Source organism: Giraffa tippelskirchi, chromosome 4 (assembly GCF_054371585.1).
Source record: "Giraffa tippelskirchi isolate mGirTip1 chromosome 4, T2T-mGirTip1v1.2.pri, whole genome shotgun sequence".
Classification (NCBI taxonomy): Eukaryota; Metazoa; Chordata; class Mammalia; order Artiodactyla; family Giraffidae; genus Giraffa; species Giraffa tippelskirchi.
The window spans coordinates 184,966,989-184,985,362 of NC_137278.1; the positions used below are offsets into that span (position 1 = coordinate 184,966,989).

Here is an 18,374-nt window from a genome sequence, read left to right on the forward strand (position 1 = left end):
TGTGGGTTCAAAAAGAGATAGATTTACATCCCATCTTCCCAGGAGAGTCCTAGGGAGGTGGCAAAACCTAAAAGAGCAGTGGTTGCCAGGCATGTCTAGGCCGGTGGTTCTCATCCCCAGCTAAACGTTGATTCCATATACTCCATACTGGCTCAGGGATAAAGAATCCACCTGCCAATGCAAGAGAAATGAGTTCAATCCCTGGGTCAGGAAGATCCCTTAGAGAAGGAAATGACAACCCACTCCAGTAGTCTTACCTGGGAAATCCCATGGGCAGAGGAGCCTGGCAGGCTACAGTCCATAGAGTCTCAGAAGAGTCAGCCACGACTTAGCGACTTAGCATACACGTATGCACAGACCAGCTGGGAACTGTACCAAAACTCAAATTCCTATCCAGGGCATGGTTTTCAAACTTTAACATGTACCAAAATCACCTCCAGAGTAATAAAAAAAAAAAAAAAAACTATCTATTTGGATACTATCCAAAAAGTTCCTGATTCAGTAAATCTGGGATGTACCTAGAATTTCAGTTTCTAATCAGTCATCAGGTAAGGCTGAATATTGCTGCTTCTGGACTGCACTCTGAGATCCCTTCCCCAGGTACTTACTGGTAGCTTTAAAGCTCCTCAGGTGATCTTTCTGTTCAAGGAGGGCTGAGAACTGCAGATCTAAGCAGATGGAGCCTAAGGCAATCCCCCAGCCATTCCTGTTTATTGCATGAGAGAAACAGAAAGCATTCACAATGTGGGTCTAAAAGTTGCACAGCAGTAGTGAAATGATCCGCTGATTCCAAAGAAAAGAACATACCTGTGAAAATCTGCATCAATGTCTGATCAAGAACCTAGTGGAGGATAGACATCTCAGAAGATGCCTCTGCAACCAGATGACATCAAAGTGCAGAAAGCCCAGGATTCCTTTCATACACATTCCCCCTCCACATACACACACAACACACTCACAACCCAGGGAGAAAAATAAGGGGGCAGTGGGACTTGCTATTTGGCTGAGAGATTGATATGTCTATCACCTTAGTAGAAAAGGCACTCAAAAGAGAAATGACAATAGGTAGAGAAAAAATTTTAAGTTAAAAGTTTATGGTCTGGTTGTTTTTTTTTAAGTAATAATAAGCAAGGTCATTTTTCATGGCTAAAGGGCCCAGAAAGGGTATTAGAAGAGTGGTTCAAGTTTGGGATGCTGACTGAGGTCAATGGATGTGGGAACTGACCAGAGATTGTTAAAAGGATTATCGATCTAAGTTGCAGGGCCAGCTGAGATTGGAAACCATAAATTTGTAGTGTCATCAGTTCACATAGCTGTGTGACTTTTTATCACTGGTGCTGCCAGCCATCACACAGAAGCAGAAGGAATTGCTTATATTGATTTAAAGTTGCGGGTTTGTATAGCTAAAGGGCAAATCAATGAAAAAAAAACTAAAACTCTTGAATGTGAGTCGTTTAACTATTAACTCTCATTGAAAAAGACAAGCAGTCAATTAGGTTTGAAGAAGGTCGAAACTTGGTAGCACAAGGTGTAATACAATGTACTATCAAAATGGGCAATATATTCAAACTCAGTATTGCTATGGGGCAAACACGGAAACCGTTAAGGATATAGATAGGAAGTTGGAACGTCAGAAAAACCACCGTTCAAGAACCTAATCATGCAGTAAGAGAGCAAATTACTTAACCACAATCAACATAAAAATAATTTGAAGGCAAATCTGAATTAAGTTCCTTTGAAAAAACATACCCCTTTCTGAGAAGAGAATAGCAACTATGGACACCCACAAAAAAGTTATTTTTGCCAACCTTTTTGGGGACTCATTACTCTTGTATGACAAAAAAAAAAGTCAAATAAAAGAGATTTTCAAATCATAATTAGAGAATTCAAACATTATCAAATTATTTAGTATCTTTGACCTAGTGCCAAATCAGACATTCCCAGAATTGTTACCTGGTGTATTTTTTAGATGCTTGCAATGATAAGCAGTTGTAGTGTGCAAAACTAAAGGGATAATTGCTTGCATGTTTATCAGCAAGCTACATTTTCCTTCTCTTACCATGAAAAATCCACTAAATTGGCATCAAACCAAAAGTTATTTATGGTGAGTCTGAGAATGCAGCATATATGTTTGCCAAAATAGCTACATGATAATAATGCTAAATTCAATGGAGCATTTATCATATGAACTTTAAAAAAGAAGGAGAAATGGCACAATAGTTTCCCCTAGTCCGCCCTGAAAAAAAAAAATTCCTTTAGAAGAAATCTGCTGATCATATTGTATAATTTATTTTAAATTGGAATTGCAGAAATGAGTAAGCAACCCACTGAAATGCCCGGAAGCACTAAATGAAATTCCAGAGAGTGATTGAAAGTGTTGATCCAGATGGTGGTCAGACAGTGTTGGGGAACTCTGCTGTCGGCTTAATTGTGAGTAATGGCTGAACTCTGAGACGTTTGCACATTTGCATCAGATAAGCATCCACAAAGTTGAATTCTTTCAAACTTTGTTTGAATGTACCCTGAGTCATTATTTATTTTTTTCTCACTTGTTTTAATTTCTGATCTTTCCATCTACAAGAAGGTATTCAAAAACATATATCCAGTGGCTTTTAAAGCTAGCTTTAAATCTGTGATTTATTCTATCATCAAACTTTTAAAACTAAGTATATTGTACATATCAGTTCAGTTCAGTCGCTCAGTCGTGTCCGACTCTTTTTGACCCCATTAACCGCAGCACGCCAGGCCTCCCTGTCCATCACCAACTCCCGGAGTTTACCCAAACTCATGTCCACTGAGTCGGTGATGCCATACAACCATCTCATCCTCTGTCGTCCCCTTCTCCTCCTGCCCTCAATCTTTCCCAGCATCAGGGTCTTTTCAAATGAGTCAGCTCTTCACAACTCCAAAGTATTGGAGTTTCAGCTTCAACATCAGTCCTTCCAATGAACACCCAGGACTGATCTCCATTAGGATGGACTGGTTGGATCTCCTTGCAGTCCAAGAGATTCTCAAGAGTCTTCTCCAACACCACAGTTCAAAAGCATCAATTCTTCAGCACTAAGCTTTCTTTATAGTCCAACTCTCACATCCATCCATGACTACTGGAAAAACCATAGCCATGACTATACAGACCTTTGTTGGCAAAGTAATGTCTCTGCTTTTTAATAAGTTGTCTAGATTGTACATGTCACCAACTATTTACTCAATTTTTTAAATTCCTCTTTTCTGCAGTCTTCTCCACCACTTTCCTCTCCCTCTCTCCTTCTTTTTTCCCTCAATATCTACCCTCAAGCCTGCACAAGAGTTTCAGAGATGACACAGTTTGGTGGGAAGGAAAAAACAAAAATAGTTAAATAGAATTATTATAAAATTGCAATAAGAGCTGTAAAATCTTACCAGCTACCACGAAAGTGAATATTGGGAGTGGAAGGATGGAGAAGATAAAAAGGCATGAATTTGCTTCAGAAATGTTGGTCATAGGTGATTTTGAAGACAAGTTGACTTTGAGAATAATAGTCTAAGCAAAAGAACTAAAATATGCATGAAGCCCTAAGGAGAAAAATCCGTGGATGTTCTCAAAAGTGAAAGAAGATAAATGTAGCTGGAGTCCAGTGAGAGGACAGGGGCCAGAATTTAAACAGGAGAAGCAGTTAGGGGCTAGACCACCAGGGGCTGGAGGGATGGGAAAGGGTTTGGATCTTATTCTAAGTGCCTTAGGCAGTCACTGAAAGAGTGAGAAGTGCAGAATAAAACAATCAGATCACATATTTGAAGCTTTTTTTTTTCAAAAATCACTCACTTTGGACTTCCCTGGTGGTCCAGTGGTTAATAATCTGTCTTCCAATGCAGAGGACAAGGATTCGACTCCTAGTTTGGGAAGGTCCCACAGGCCACAAAGCAATTACGCCCATGCACCACAACTACTGAGCCTGTGCACCGCAACAAGAGAAATCAATGAGACACTCGCAACTCAGTGAAGACTAGCCCCTGCTCACCACAACTAGAGAAGGCCTGCACACAGCAACAAAGGCACAGCACAGCCAAAAATAAATAAATAAACCTTAAAAAAAAAATCACTGACTTTTAGTAGAGAATGGATAGGAGGAAGACAAAAGTAGTAGCAAGGAGAACAATTAGGGATCAATGAAAATAGTCTAAATAAGAGATAAGAGTGGCCTGTACTAGGGCGGTGGCAATGGAGAGAGACATCCTGCCCCTCTGCAGCCCTTAGTATATCCAACTCTAACTTTACATCAGCAAAATAGCTTCATGTTTTGTCCCTCTTTTTTGCTCACAATCCTTTGTCTGTTGTTAGTTGCTCAGTTGTGTCCAACTCTTTGCAATCCCATGGACTGTAGCCTGCCAGGCTCCTCTCTCCATGGGATTCTCCAGGTAAGAATACTGGAATGGGTATCCATTCCCTTCTCCAGGGTATATTTTTGACCCCAGGATCAAATCCAGGTCTTCCACATTGCAGGCAGATTCTTTACTGTCTGAGCCACCAGGGAAATTCCCCCAAAAGTGAAAGTGTTAGTCACTCAGTCATGTCTGAGTCTTTGCAACCCCATGACTGTAACTCACCAGGCTCCTTTGTCCATGGAATTCTCCAGGCAAGAATATGGAGTAGGTATCCATTCCCTTCTCCAGGGGATCTTCCCAGCCCAGGGATCAAACCTAGGTCTCCTTCATTGCAGGCAGATTCTTAACCATCTGAGCCATCAGGGAAGCAACTCTTTATTTATATTAAAAAAAAAAAAAGGATCTGACATGATAATTGCACAAATATCATTTGTTTCCAATGAACTTTTTTTCTACCTTTCCTGAAATTGTTATTTTCATGAGGAGTATTATAGGAGGGATTTTAAAGAATGATAAAAGGATGGTTGACATTTATCTTACCTGAACTGAAAATAGTCAAATTGCTTTGTATAGGGAGAATAGTTGTCATTTTAGCTCATGAGAAAATGTATTATGTTTATATACTCTTGTCTTTTGAACTAAATATCTTTTTATATGAATAGGAAAAGTGACTTCAAGTCAAACCTGATTCAAATTTAAAAGTTAAAGTAAGACTTAAAGTTGTTTCTGAAACAAAGTTAAAATTTACTAAGCAACTATAGGGAGAATAGTTGTCATTTTAGCTCATGAGAAAATGTATTATGTTTATATACTCTTGTCTTTTGAACTAAATATCTTTTTATATGAATAGGAAAAATGACTTCAAGTCAAACCTGATTCAAATTTAAAAGTTAAAGTAAGACTTAAAGTTGTTTCTGAAACAAAGTTAAAATTTACTAAGCAACGGGACTTCTCTGGTGATCTAGTTGTTAAGACTCCATGCTTCCACTGCAAAGGGAAGTTCGATGACTTGGTTCGATGACTCATTAGGGAACTAAGATTCCACATGCCACATAGTGTGGCCATACACAAATAATAAACAAAACAAAATAAAATTTACTAAGCATTATTCCTCTTCTCTATCAATAAGAATATCAGTGCTGATCTATCCAAGGAGTTTTTAGCGTTGTGACAGCGTTCATCTATATTTCCCAATCAGTTGAAAGAAAATTAGCATGCCTAGGCATTTATAACCCTCCGCTGAATTGAGATTCTTCAGTGACATTAATTATAAGTGAAATTAATGCACACAGTGTGACACAGACTAAAACTTTTCATTTCAGAGTCAAGTCCCTTGTTCATTAATTTATTTGTTGGTTTATAAAGGGCTTAGTCTCATGGCTAGAATATTTTCCTTATTAGAAAGTGAGTAAAATACATTCTTTATCCTAAATCATCTCTGCAGACAGGCCCAAATTACTAATAATCCTTTAGTACTCACAGTTGGGCATTTGCTGTCTGCTCTGATTCTTATCACTGGCAAAACCTTCGTGGATAGTTAGCAATTCACAATATGAATCGAATGGATATGTCAGTAAGAAGGAAAAATATAGGTCAAATGACAATAATTAGCTAACCTTTAATAAAGGGAAGAAACTGTTATTTTTCTAAGGTGAAATAAAATAATTTTCCTTGGCTCTATTGAGCAGCAGGAGGGAGGAGCTGAAATCAGTTTGGGCTAAAGGCCAATCAATAACACTCCAGCACTCTACATATGGCTCAAATCCATTTGATAAATTCCCTCTGGGACTAAATCCCTAATTCCAAATTAGGTCTCCAAATTAACTATGAATTCTCAGCTTCTCCTAGCTGATCTGGGTAGATATTCACCCCAGACTCCTCCTTCCATTTTCATTTTCTTTTTCTTTTCATGTGTCATTCCTGTGATGAATATTTGAACATCAGCGTGGTGCTTACATAACTTTAAGTGCCAAGCTTTTCAGAGGGAACTGGGGCAGCCAAGCAGAACATATTATGGCTGGGGAGGGGGAAGTGTTACCATGTTGATTTACCCAGAGGACTCGCCCTACATGAATGTTGCATAAATTAAATTCCATTCATCATCCTGGTTGTCTTTGTCAAAGCTATCTCTCCTTTTGTAAACAGCAGCAGGGTTCTGTAGTGCTGGAATACTAGGGAAAGCAGAAGAGAAAGGGCAATACATGCACTTCCACAGGGCATGCAAAAAATCATTTCCTGAAAAAAAAATAATTGCACCAGAGAGACTTGTTTCATAGCATGAGAAAATGTTTTGCAGAGGGTGAAACATGTGATGAACATAGCTGGAATTATTAAACAGTAGCTCCTGAAACTGACATACTAGTTACATACAGAGTTTCTTCAGATAAAACCAAGTGACAAATTTACCCTTGTGAAGGCGATGGCACCCCACCCCAGTACTCTTGCCTGGAAAATCCTATGGACAGAGGAGCCTGGTAGGCTGCAGTCCATGGGGTCGCCAAGAGTTGGATACAACTGAGTGACTTCACTTTCACTTTTCACTTTCATGCATTGGAGAAGGAATTGGCAACCCACTCCAATGTTCTTGCCTGGAGAATCCCAGGGACGGCAGAGCCCGGTGGGCTGCTGTCTATGGGGTCGCACAAAGTCAGACACGACTGAAGCAATTGAGCAGCAGCAACCCTTCTCTTACCCAGTACTTCATCCATCTTCCTTAGTTCTCAAAAATTGTTCTGTGTAATATCTGTGTTCTATGCTTCCTTAACCCGTAGTCAGTAAGAATAATACACTCCCACCGTGACATCAGGTACCCAGCCATAAAAGGAGTCATTTGACTAACTGCTGGCAAAAAGTATTAGAATGTCCCTGCTGTTTGCCAGCTAGGAGGAACCTCTGAGCCATTGATTTCCTTGGGTTTAGTATGGGTTTATTTGTGTATCTTCAAACTGCGTCACCAGAAACTGTGGGCTGTGGATTTGTAAAAGATTAGCATTCCTGACAGAGAGGCAATCAATAAGTGAGAAACTTCTGCTGCCTTAAAGGCACAATATCTTGTTGTTTATTCAACATTATTTCTGCTTCTCCCTTACTTGTGTTATGAATGGAGAGATTCAAACTGGTTTAAAAAAAAAAAAAAAGCTCTAGATTACATATTAAATATCTAATTCATGAACTCCAATACCTAAAAAGTTCTCTTTTCCTTACTAATTAAGCTTCCTGAAATCATAATCACGGATTAATCCTAATTAGAACAGATTTTGTAATTAAGTTTCTTATTTTACCACTCAGGAAAAAAGAGAGAATAAGAACTAAGCCAAAGGGAAAATTCCCTTTGAGTATCAATATTTTATAATGAAACTAGGACATTTTAAATTATAGAAGAAATATTTATGTCTCAATGTAGAGCAACCAAAATCCAACACCAGGGCTGAGAAATGTTCTCTTATTGCAAAGAAAAATGGCATTTAAAGGAGAATTCTTATATTTTGATCACCTGCTATAAGCTAGTTCTTGAGCATAAAGCACTACCATCAAGTAGTTTGCTACCTACAAACTTCTACGGATAGAGAAAGCACAGAAAAACAACAGGCCCAATACAAAATTTAAGGTTTTTTCAAACCAATTCCTTCCCCTATATGTTTTACCATCCACCCAGGTTCACAAGACACAAAGGTCTCTGTCATTTCTCTCATCCTCAGGCCCCCCCATCCTACCTAACAACAAACCTGTTGATTTTATCTCAATACGTTTACAATGGTATACATCTCTCACGAAGATAGAGATGATCTAACTGGTTTTACTGAATCTTCACTTTCCAGCCTACAATCTAGCCTCCACAATACAGTCACACTGATTTTTCCAAAACGCAAACCTCAAACCATCCTTAAAAACTTTACCCACTGGTGTCTGGGGCTCCAAGGCAAGAGGACAGATAACTGCTCAGCAGTCAGGTTCCATAATCAAAGGAGCAACAGCAATGCCAACTAAGAATGCTTCTTCAGCAAATCTTCATACACATTGCCCCTATGCTCCAGCCATGCCAAGATATTAACCTTTTCCAGAGCACAGAATGGTGTTTAACATGAAAAGATGCTCAGCATTGCTCATTATTGTGTGCTGTTTATGTGTTCAGTCGCTTCAGTCATATCCGACTCTTTGTGACCCAATGGACTGTAACATAACCCAACAGTTTCCTTCTGTCCATGGGATTTCCAAGACAAGAATGCTGGAATGGGTTGCCATGCCCTCCTCCAGACAATCTTCCAGACCCAGGGATCAAATCCACATCTCCTGCGTCTCCTGCATAGCAGGCAGATTCTTTACCCTCTGAGCCACACAAATCAAAACTACAGTGAAGTATCACTTCACACCATCAGAAAGTGTTCGGCAGACAGCACTGCACTGTGCTATGTCTCCAGTCATGTCCGACTCTTTGTGACTCCATGGACTATAGCCCAACAGGCTCCTCTGTCCATGGAATTCTCCAAGCAAGAATACTGGAGTGGGTTGCCATTTCCTACTCCAGGGGATGTTCCCAACACAGGGATCAAACCTGGGTTTCTTATGTCTCCTGCATTGGCAGGTGGGTTCTTTACCACTAGCACCACCTGGGAAGTCCCACTGGTCAGAATGGCCATCATCAAAAAAAAAAATATATATATATATATATACAAACAATAAATGCTGGAGAGGATGTGGGAAAAGGGAACCCTCTTGCACTGTTGGTGGGAATGTAAACTGATATACCACTATGGAGAACAATGTAGAGATTCCTTTAAAAATTAGGAATAAAATGACCATGTGACCCAGCAATCCCACTACTGGGCAAATGCCCTGAGAAAACCATAATTCAAAAAGACACGTGTACCCAAAAGTTCATTACAGCACTGGTTATAATATCCAGGTCATGGAAGCAACCTAGATGTCCATCAACAGATGAATGGATAGAGAAGTTGTGGTATACAGATACAATGGAATATTACTCAGCCATAAAAATGAACAAATTAAAACCAGTTGAACTGACCTGCAGAGAAGGCAATGGCACCCCACTCCAATACCCTTGCCTGGGAAACCCCGTGGACAGAGGAGCCTGGTAGGCTGCAGTCCATGGGGTCGCGAAGAGTCAGACACGACTGAGTGACTTCACTTTCACTTTTCACTTTCATGCATTGGAGAAGGAAATGGCAACCCACTCCAGTGTTCTTGCCTGGAGAATCCCAGGGACGGAGGAGCCTGGTGGGCTGCCGTCTATGGGGTCTCAAAGAGTCAGACACGACTGGAGCGACTTAGCAGCAGCAGCAGCAGCAGAACTGACATGGATGAACCTAGAGCTTGTCATATGGAGTGAACTCAGAAAGAAAAAAATATATCCTATATAAATGCATATGTATTGAATCTAGAAAAATGGTACTGATGAACTTATTTGCAGGGCAAGAATAGAGACACAGACATAGCGAATGGACTTGTGGACACAGTGTGGGAAAGAGAGGGTGGGATGAATTGAGAGAGTAGTGTTCAAATATATATAATACCATGTGTAAAACAGATAGCTAGTGGGAAGTTGCTGTAAAATACAGGGAGCCCAGCCTGGTGCTCTGTGACAACCTAGAAGGGTAGGATGGAGGTAGGTGGGAAGGAGGCTCAAGCAGGGAGGGTATACATGTATATTTATGGTTGATTCATGTTATTGTATGGCAAAAACCAACACAATATTGTAAAGCAATTACCTTCCAATTAAACATTTAAAAAAAGAAAGGTATTTCATAGTCTTTGCTTCTGAAGGAACTCTCTACACATTTACTTTAAAACTGTGTTCAATCCCCCTTACCTCTTTAGGCCTTTTCTGGCTCCACCAAGGTTGGGTTACCTGATCCTCAGTGCTAGGATTTTAGGTCCTTAGGTTAAGACTCTTGTGTATGAGCTATTATCAGCCCTTTTTATCCCCCACAAAATAGTTATGGTCCAGATGTACAGCTATAGTCACCACTGGACTGTTCGGTGTTTATGAAGGCTTCCCTGGCGTCTCAAATGTTAAAGGAATCTGCCTGCAATGACGAAGACCTCAGTTCAACCCCTGGGTTGGGAAGATCCTCTGGAGATGGGAATGGCAAACCACTCCAGTATTCTTGCCTGGAGAATCCCATGGACGAAGGAGCCTGATGGGCTACAGTCCATGGGGCAGCAAAGAGTTGAACATAACTGAGCAACTAACACGCACACACATACATTCATATATTTTGTCAATTTTTCAATGAAAAGTTTGGAGCGTCTACTATTACATGCCAATACATATAACTCTAGTACATGAAGGGCATACAGTAGACACTCAATGGTTGTCCTGAGATAAAAACATTTTTTTCATGAGGCCCTTTGTCTTCTTTAGAAAAAAGAAGGGGTTGATAGTATTTTTATCATTATTTTGTTGTTGTTTTCATCTTTTTTTTTTTAATCTTCAGTGTCCAGCACAATGCCTGGCACACACTAGGCCTCATGTAAATATTTTTTGACTAAATGAGTGAATCCCTAGGAAACCCTTCCCGTATTTCTACTAGGGAAACTCCAACTCATGTTTCCTTCTTTGAGGAAGCCCTACTCAGGACCCCCAGACAATTTTATTAGCCTCTCCTTTACGCTCCCAGAGCAAATGTGCATACTCCTCCAAGAGTACTTAACAGCATTTTAAAATCTTTTTTGGAGCATCTTCTTTTTTCACTGGAATATGAGCTCTCTATATCATGCGTCTAGTTGACCCAGCATAAAGAATAGATAAATCCAAGAGATATAATAAAATACAATATCTGAAAGTGTACAAGAAAGGCCCATTAATTAATTCTGAATGGAAGGATAGAAGGTTAGGTTTTTGGAGGAAATGGTATTGGGAGTTGAAAGGTGAATAAAATTTCAGGGTTATATAAGAGATAGGGATAGGAAAATGGCAGTCTCGGTAGAAGAGAGCATAACAAAGAAGGTATCACTGAGCATGTATGGGAGTGGCTGGACCACAGGAGAATGGAGAACTTGGAGATGGTGCAGGGGGAGTTCAAGAAAAGAGCTTGAAGGCAGGTTGTGAGAGGCTAATGTCATGCTGGGAATTGCCATGTGTGAGATGTGACTGTCACTGAGAAACACAGTGTACCACAGAGCATCAGAATATGATAAGCACAGAAAGTTACCACTGGGTTTGGTACATAGAACGTGGGAACTTTTAGGAGATTTTTTGCTGATACTGGAAGAAAGGATCAAGAAGGCAAGAGTTTCCTAATGAGTGGAAATAGAACAGTAGATCATTCAACGATTAAAGAAGATAAAAAGACAAGGACAATAATTCAAAGTTGATGAAAGGAAGGTGAACATGTGAGGAGGTCTAGTAAAAGGAGATTAATTAATGGAGGCAATATCAAGAAACAGATGAAAAGGACAATACAGGTAGAAGGGCAGACCTTTAAAAGGAAGAAGGATATTCCTCCCTTAGGGATAAAATTGATAACCTTAAAATAGCCAACATGTTACACTTCTTTAGAATCTCTCTATTAGAATGCATGTGGTAAGGGTAAATTTTAACCTCAATATTGTAAAGTAATTAGCCTCCAATTAAAATATATAAATTAATTAAAAAAAAAGAAATCAGCACAACAGTGGTTCCCACTCACAGATCACTCCATACTTTTCAACTGTTGTCACATGCAAAAACAAAAAATGAAACTCTCATAAAGTGTATGGCAAAGCATTAAGTTAATTGAATTTCTCTTAACATAGTAACAAAGTTAAAATTTTTTTTAATTATTAGAACACCGAATCAGTTACTTTATATAATCTGCTGAATAATCACTGTGGGGTCGCAAAGAGACGGACACAACTGAGCGACTAACACTTTCAGGTATAGTAACATTTTAGATTAAAAGAAAATTTCAATAAACCCTTACACTGTACCATAATCATCACTGAGTAATTTTACTTTCCAAAATAAATCTATCACTATAATCTATTATAAAAATTGTCTCAAATGATAAGTAATGCATTTACCAGCATACTAAGCCTAATTTGAATTATCTCTAGTTGCAGCTTTTCCTCATCTTAAATCACCCAACCTCCAAACTCTAATTTGTTTTTTGCTTATGGCTGTAGTAGATACAGACACAGTATTTAATGATCCATCCCATATGTTTGTTAAGATTAGTTCAATCTTTCTTTGGCAGGAGTCTTTTTTTTTTTTTAACCTACATCAGGCAAGAAAAATTAGGTTGACCTAATTGTTTTTTAGAGCATGGGATTTTCTCAGCCACATTTGCAATGTTTCTGGTGTTCTCCCCACTCTTATTACCTTCTGATACTTTTAAGATACATCAGAAAGAGAGGCAAAAGTCTAGTGCTATGTAAGGTGCTGGTCTTGCTAGGTTTTAATACTACTGTGCCAAGCTTATCTTCCCATCTTGATTGATTAGAGATTGATGGCATAGTATAAGTTTGCAGCCATATCCAAATATTACTGCTATATCTCTTAAACATCATCCCCTAAATGTGTCCATGGACCATCTGTTTACCTTCTCACTCCACCAGCTTCTCTTGTTATTAGCAGAAGACATTGCCAGGTCTTGGCTCTCAAGAAATCAGATATCTCTCTTGAATAGTGTAATAAGAAGGAAAGTGCTGAGGGCTCAATAAAACTAACACTCTTATCATTCTCTTAACCATTTATCTAGTCAACTTTCCCACTAGCATTTAAACAAATCATTTAAGTTAAAGAAAAAAGAAAAAACTTTTCTTTTGTAAATTGCGAAATCTATTTTCTAGCATAAACTTATTTTTTAATTTAAGCTGATTTGTAGAATATTTGAAAGATAATACATACCAAGTCTCCTATAGATTGGAAAAATATTTCAAGAATTACTTTACTATGTGATAGAACAAGGAATCTATTTTAGAAAATAAAATTAATCTTGTGAGGCACTATGTTTTGCCTCTAGTGGCTGTCTCAGGATGCATTGTACAAAATAGAATGAATTTTTACTGCCACCTAATAGGCAAGACAGGCTTCCCTGGTGGCTCAGACAGTAAAGAATCTACCCACAATGCAGAAGACCTGGGTTCGATCATTGGGTTGGGAAGATCCCTGGAGGAGGAAATGGCAAACCACTCCAGTATTCTTGCCTGGAGAGTTACATGGACAGAGGAGCCGGGTGGGCTCACAAAGAGTCAGACACGACTGAGGACTAACACAATATGCTAAGATGATAATAGTTTTAACTTGTTTTTTTAGAAGTAAAGGTGATAATAAATGCTTGTCTATGTGAGATACAGTGTAAAAATGCATCAGGGATATGAAATATCTAATCTAAGAAATAAACAGGAATAAGAATATATTCTACTGTGAATTAGGACTTTTAATACATTCATGCTTACCGTTATGTATCAGTCATTCAATTCTTTATCAGAAACAAGTAAGTTCTATTTATACTTATCTTCATTTATGGGTTTCAGACTTGTTCATGTAAGATTTGATGCTTATATCTTAGTAGTTTTGTTTGAACAAACAGAATAAGATGGAATAGATACGTTTTTCCTTTTGTTATATTAGTTTGAGAGGTTTTTTTCTTTCTTAAAAATCAATGAGATGTGTAGTTTCAAAAAGGGGAGTTTAAAACATTTTCACTTCTCAAAGAATCACCCCAAAATAATGGGAATAACATGCAACATAAAACCAATTCCATCATCAGTGTAAATGAAACCATGTGAGAAACAAACTATTCCTATAAATGTGGAATATCAATAGATTAAATCAATGGCTTAACAAGTAGGAAAAGAGTCAAACCTAGGCAACTGTTACAGGTGGAAACCAACGAAAAGTCAGGTGATAGAAGAAGCAGTTAGATCTGCAGCCCAAATGGAGAATTTTTAGAAGATTAGCAAGAGAGCAAGGGTTTGTTCTGTAGACAGTTTACCAAGAGTAGCCCCAAGCTCTAGGCATGGAGAAGGGCCAGTGTGAGAGGCTGTACCGAAAACAGTGGTTAAGTCTGCAAACTCAACTACTGAGTCACACCCCAAACCCATCCCACCTGGTTCCAGAATAGCAGCAGCTAGATTGGTATCTCCAGGCGGAAGACTGCAGATCCTTTGCTAGAGAAAATAGAGATGAAGACCTACAAGTACTAACATGTATGATCTCCTAATGAAAAAGCTAACCAGCCACCTGACTACCCAAGACTTATTGTGGCAAACATTTTGAAATATATAGAAATATGGAATCACTATGTTGTGTGCCAGGAACTACCATAGTGTTGTAGGTCAATTATTCCTCAAAAACAAAGTCATAGAAAAAGAGATCAAATTTGTGGTTACCAGAGGTGGGGGGTTGGGGGAGGGGGGGCTGGATAAAGGTACTCCAAAATTTCAGGTGTTTTCATGTTTCCTAGATATTTTAATGAGAAATTTAAAAAGTATGGCAAGATGTTTGTCTTCTGCTATGTTAAAAGAAGGAAGTTTTTATTGTTGAGAGTATAGCACAGTTTACTACTTAATTGTAAACTCTAGTAATATTTCATGGCTATGAAATTTGTTTATCAAAACATAACCCACAAATAGTACTATCAAATTATTTTAACAAGAGTACCAAACTAAGTCAAAGGGAAAAGGAAAGTCACCTATGCAAAAATTATTTCAAGACAGCTCACACATTGCAACCATAAAAACTCAAATTATAAAACTAGAAGAAGAAATATAAAACTATGTCTTTCAATTCTGAGGAAGGCAAATATTTCTTAGGTAATAGTGTGGAAGCATTAGTGATGAAAGAAAAAATTGATAAATCTTACTAATTAAAATTAAAAACTTGTTTTCAAACAAAACAAAACAACCCTATTAAGAAAATAAATAGGCAAATCACAGGCTAAGGTGATAATATTCATAACTCATGTAATTGATGAAAGATTTTAATTTAGAGTATACAAACAACTTGTACAATTCAATGCCAAAATGATAGGCAACTCAATTTAAAAATAGGCAAATGTATTCCTAAAAGAAGACTGTTGAGTCTATTTCTCCACTGCTGCCCTGTAAATAAATTCTTCAGTACCATTTTTCTAGATTCCATATATATGCGTTAGAATACAATATTTATCTATCTCTTTCTGACTTACTTCATGCTGAATAATAGGCTCTAGATTCATCTACCTCATTAGAACTGACTCAAATGGGTTCCTTTTTATGGCTAACTAATATTCCATTGTGTATATGTACCAAAACGTTTTTATCCATTCATCCGTTGATGCACACCTAGGTTGCTTCTGCCTGGAGAAAGAGACATAGAGAATAGATTTATGGACATGGGGAGAGGGGAGGAGAGGGTGAGATGTATGGAAAGAGCAACATGGAAACTTACATTACCATATATAAAATAGATAGCCAAAAAGAATTTGTTGTATGTCTCAGGAAACTCAAACAGGGGCTCTGTATCAACCTAGAGGGATGGGATGGGGAGGGAGATGGGAGAGAGGTTCCAAAGGGAGGGGATATACATATATCTATGGTGGATTCATGTTGAGGTTTGACAGAAAACAACAAAACTCTGTAAAACAATTATCCTTCAATAAAAAAATAAATAGTTTTTGTTAAAAGTAAAAAAAAAAAAATTGAGTATACACTGGATCTCAGTAGATCCTGGGAATCTCTATTTTGCAAAAGCTGCTTCCAGTCACTATGAGGTCTGGCCAAGTGAAGGAATCTCTACTCTGTCACCTTATTTCAACTCAGACTTTTGTCTCATCCCAGCCCTTTCACAACCAAATATTCCTGTAAGGAAAAAAATAAATAAATACAAAGTCTAGTAAGTACCTTAAAAAGTGCTCAATATTATTAGTCATCAGGGAAAAGCAAATTAAAACCATAATGAGACATAAGAAACTACTACACAACCACTGAAACAGTTAAAATGAAAAAGAATGAATACAAATACTATTAAGGATGTGGTTGTTCTTCAGTAGCTCAGTTGTCTGACTCTTTGAAACTACATGCACTGCAACATATCAGACTTCCCTGTTCTTCACTATGTCCTAGTTCAGTTCAGTTCAGTCACTCAGTTGAGTACGACTCTTTGCGACCCCATGGACTGTAGCGTGCCAGGCTTCCCTGTACATCACCAACTCCCAGAGCTTACTCAAACTCATGTCCATCAAATAGGTGATGCCATCCAACTATCTCATCCTCTGTGGCCCACTTCTCCTCCTGTCTTCAATCTTTCCCAGCATTAGGGTCTTTTCCAATGAGTCAGCTCTTAGCATCAGGTGGCCAAAGTATTGGAGTTTCAGCTTCAACATCAGCCCTTCCAATGAACACCCAGGACTGATCTCCTTTAGGATGGACTAGTTGGATCTCCTTGCAGTCCAAGGGACTCTCAAGAGTCTTCTCCAACACCACAGTTCAAAAGCATCAATTCTTCGGTGCTCAGCTTTCTTTATGGTCCAACTCTCACATCCATACGTGACTACTAGAAACACCATAGCTTTGACTAGATGGACCTTTGTTGGCAAAGTAATGTCTTTGCTTTTTAATATGCTGTCTGGGTTGGTCATAGCTTTTCTTCCAATGAGCAAGTGTCTTTTAATTTCATGGCTGCAGTCACAATCTGCAGTGATTTTGGAGCCCCCCCAAATAAAGTCTCTGTTTCCATTGTTTCCCCATCTATTTGCCATGAAGTGGTGGAACCGGATACCATGATCTTAGTTTCCTGAATGTGGAGTTTTAAGCCAACTTTTTCATTCTCCTCTTTCACTTTCATCAAGAGGCTCTTTAGTTCTTCTTGGCTTTCTGCCATAGGGTGGTGTCATCTGAATATCTGAGGTTATTGATATTTCTCCCACCAATCTTGATTCCAGCTTGTGCTTCATCCAGCCTGGCATTTCTCATGATGTACTTCTCACAGAAGTTAAATAAGCAGGGTGACAGTACACAGCCTTGACATATTCCTTTCCTGATTTGGAACCGGTCTTTTGTTCCATGTTCAGTTCTAACTGTTGCTTCCTGACCTGAATACAGATTTCTCAGGAGGCAGGTCAGGTGGTCTGGTATTCCCATCTCTTGAAGAATTCTCCACAGTTTGTTGTGATCCACACAGTCAAAGGCTTTGGCATAGTCAATAAAGCAGAGTAGATGTTTTTCTGGAACTCTCTTGATTTTTCGATGATCCAGAGGATGTTGGCAATTTGATCTCTGGTTCCTCTGCCTTTTCTAAATCCGACTTGAACATCTGGAAGTTCATGGTTCACGTACTGTTAAAGCCTGGCTTGGAGAACGTTGAGCATTACCTTGCTAATATGTGAGATGAATGCAATTGTGTGGTAGTTTGAACATTCTTTGGCATCACCCTTCTTTGGGATTGGAATGAAAATGCAAAAGAGAAGCCCCAGCAAGACGGTAGAAGGGACGAAATGTCATTTAGAATCAAATCCCATTCCCACCAGAGATGTTCAGAGGGCTCAAATAAAACTTTGTGTGCACCAGGAAACCCCGCAGAGACTGTGTTTGAGTGTCTCCTGCGGAGGTACAGGTCAGCAGTGGCCTGCCTCAGAGGCGGGGCCTCTGGGTGCAGCAGACCTGAGTATGGCATAAGCCCTCTTGGAGGAGGTCACCATTAACCCCACCATAGAGCCAACAGAACTTACACTTATATTTATGTCCTAGAGGTTGCTCAAATTTATGTCAATTAGTCAATGATGTCATCCAACCATCTCATCCTCTGTCACCCCTTCTCCTCCTGCCTTAAATCTTTCCCAGCATCAAGGTTTTTTCCAGTGAGTCATCTCTTCACATCAGGTGGCCAAAGTATTGGAGCTTCAGCTTCAACGTTAGTCCTTCCAACGAGTATTCAGGGTTGATTTCCTTTAGGATTGACTGGTTTGAGCTCCATGCTATCCAAGGAATTATCAAGAGTCTTCTCCAGCACCAGAGTTCAAAAGCATCAGTTCTTCGGTGCTCAGCCTTCTTTATGGTCCACCTCTCACATTTGTACATGACACTGGAAA

General features: G+C 38.9%; 1 long non-coding RNA gene across 1 annotated transcript in view; it reads right to left on the bottom strand.

Annotated features, from left to right (window-relative positions):
* LOC145546185 (uncharacterized) overlaps positions 1–18,374 on the bottom strand; it is a 249,035-nt gene that overhangs the window by 98,515 nt on the left and 132,146 nt on the right. The window contains exon 2 of the long non-coding RNA XR_014082626.1: positions 609–706. This is a non-coding gene — a long non-coding RNA (uncharacterized LOC145546185). The remainder of the gene's footprint in view (positions 1–608; positions 707–18,374) is intronic.